Genomic DNA, 3,057 nt, shown 5'->3' on the forward strand with positions numbered 1-3,057 from the left:
GCCCACAACTCACGCCTTTGCTTATAAGAACATTTAGCATAAACAAATGAGATTTTACAATTCATCATACCAGTAGTCACAAGAACAGAAATTTGTTGAGTACCACAGCTTACCATACTCACATTAATATCCTTCATCCGCAAGATCCACAATTTACCATCCCAAGCACCATTCGAAAAACCATAATCAAAACCAAGCACCATCATAACTTCATGCAGTTGCTCATCCTGTAAAAAAGGCTCTACTACCACAACCACTTTCGGTTTGTACATTTGCATAATCTTTTTCAACCTACTCCGAGAAGATCTTACCCCTCTAACATTCCAATACAAAATTGGACTATTCATAAATTCAATTTAGATGACTAGGTAATAACCCGCTTATTGCTGCGAACTTTTGTGGTTCTACCCTCATTTTTTTTCTTCACTTGATCAGGCATTTCAGAGTTGGAAAAAACATCATTTGCCTGTACTATTTTTCCTTCCATTATCTCAGTATCAGATAAACAGGCCAACGAATCAGCCATATCAATGGCATCCCCATTCAACACTTGTGCAGTGGCCTGCCCACCACACAGACTACCTTGGGCATCTACCAAATGATTAACCACATTGGAGACTCTTTGGAGACAAGAGTCTCTTGATCCACTTCCGCATGATTCAATCTCAGCGCTTCTTCGCCCTGTACATTAATCCCAATAGAAACAAAGGAACCCACCACATCAAGTGCTATACAAGGTACCACCTTTGTAAGAACCAGAGGATCCTCTTTAGAAACTACCCTAAACTCCACTGCTTTTGGACCATTTCCACAGCACCAGAACACAGCACTTCCACCACCTCAGAAGCCACTGGAACCATCTCCTCAAGAACAGAGGATACCACTTCAGGGGATTCCACTTCCGTATGGACGTGCAACACCCCATCCTTTGCCATATCCCCAAAGCCAATGCCATGCACATCCACCGACTATCCCGAAGTCTCTTTCTCACCTTCCATATCTACGCAATGCTGATCAACACTAACTAGCACCAACGCATCCGAAACTTTGCTTTATGTACCTATCACCGCCACATCCGTTAGCACTAGATTTGAACATGATGGATCCACAACTTTCAACTGTTTAGGCACTTCCTTATACACAAGTCGAGCAAGTAGCCTCTCTTTCTCCCTCCTTAAAATACCTTTCTTGCAAGTCTTCAGATTATGCCCTTGCATTTTACATTTGGTGTAGAACACAGGCATCGTTTCATACACCACCTCCTGCATACGACTCGCAGGACAAGATGGCGCACCAATCTAGAAAGATAATAGAGGAGATTTAGCAACATCATGTTCTAAACATACCCTTGCTCCGTCTGTTCTAGTAGCACACCTCGTAGAGTTGTCGCTTCAAATATATTTTCCAATAGGCACAGTGAGGCTTTTTAGGATGGAAGGATGATAAAAGTTTGGAGCCAACCTTGGTAAGAAAATCCAAAGTGGAACGATCGACGACGACTCCTCTTCCAAACACTCAGGGGTCCAGTGAAACGGTCTATACGCCACTCCATATATGTCACAAACTTCCCTGGAAAAAGCCTTGTTGAAATCCTCCTCCGACGTTAATTGGACAAAAACATTGCGCAGCTTTCTCATGGCTGAAACCACAACAATACCAGATAATCCCCATCGGTTTTTAATAAAAAGTCTGATCGCATACAAGGATGGTCTCTATCTAAGGAACTTCAGCACCAACGAAAAATGAAACGTTCCGTAGACTTCACAATTTCCACCTTCGAAAACAAGAAATACACTTCTCCATCCATAGTTTTAGGAGCCCTTTATGGCAGAAGCACATCAGGAATTGGGTGAGGGGCTGCAGATAGGAGATCTACAAAAGAACGTGAGTTTGTCGCCGTCATGGAGCCACCAGTGCCCTCCGTGGCAGCCATGCAAAGAACACACATAAAACCCTAGCAGAGCAAAAGGGTATATTTGGTCATTTTGTTTTCTTTGGTAAATATCTAAGATGATTAAAAAATTCTGATAATGGAAGAGAGAGTGCTTTTGGAAATAATTGGGCACGTTATTTTTTGAGAAAAGAAATTAACATCTTCCTATTGAAAGATGTAAAAAATGGCCTTATACCCCGGCCATTCAGATAGATCATGAAGACTCTCACCGAACTCTGTTTGGATTGTAATGAAATGGACTTGATTATTAATGTTATATCATGTTGTTAAACCCAACGTCACTCCGAATAAATAATTATTGTATCTAAAATAAAACAACAATTTATTTATAAAGAGACATACTTTTTTAAAGTGCATGTGCGAGTGATTAATTAGAATTTTCAACCTGTGATTGATTCTGGAATTATGATGTTGGTCATGGAGGTGGCGGCGGTGGTGTTTGAAGAACAGAAATAGTTGGCCGCTTTATTCCTGTATATATATGCGTGGTAATGTACGTATTAATGAAGACAAAGTGAATAGAAATTGGCATGAAATGCTGATAACAAAACATGATGAGATTTTCAACGTACATAATAGAGCCCATATATGAATGAAAGAATACTATTCATTTAACAATGCTTTCGATTTCCCTGAAGATCAAGAAATACATTATTCAAGTTCATGGGAAAAATATGAAAAGCGGGAAAGATTGGTTGAAGCCTCCTCCCCTCACCTCCAAGCCTATTATCCTCCCTCAAGCCTCCTCCTTTCATCTTCCCCATCCTCCAATCTATAACCCCGTAGATTTTAGGGGAGATTTTATCCTAGCTCCTTCATGCGTCAATGCAAGCCCCCATTCCTAGCCATGCTCTAGTGGCCGCTCGACCACCTCTGCCCTCCCCTTTCCATTCCTGCCTTCCTCCTCCCTTGTTTCCACACAACCCGTGCGCTAAAGCTCACTTTAGCCACTACTCCACCGTGCTTTGCCGCACCGCACTACAAAAATCCCCTCTTCCACTCTTTATCATGAAAAATCTGCCTTATTGTGATTTTTCCAGTTATGGATCTCCCAACTTTAACCAGATCTGGCACTACCTCCATTGTCCCGCCACCTTTGTAAG

The sequence above is a fragment of the Juglans regia genome, chromosome 6 (assembly GCF_001411555.2).
Source record: "Juglans regia cultivar Chandler chromosome 6, Walnut 2.0, whole genome shotgun sequence".
NCBI classification, from domain to species: Eukaryota; Viridiplantae; Streptophyta; class Magnoliopsida; order Fagales; family Juglandaceae; genus Juglans; species Juglans regia.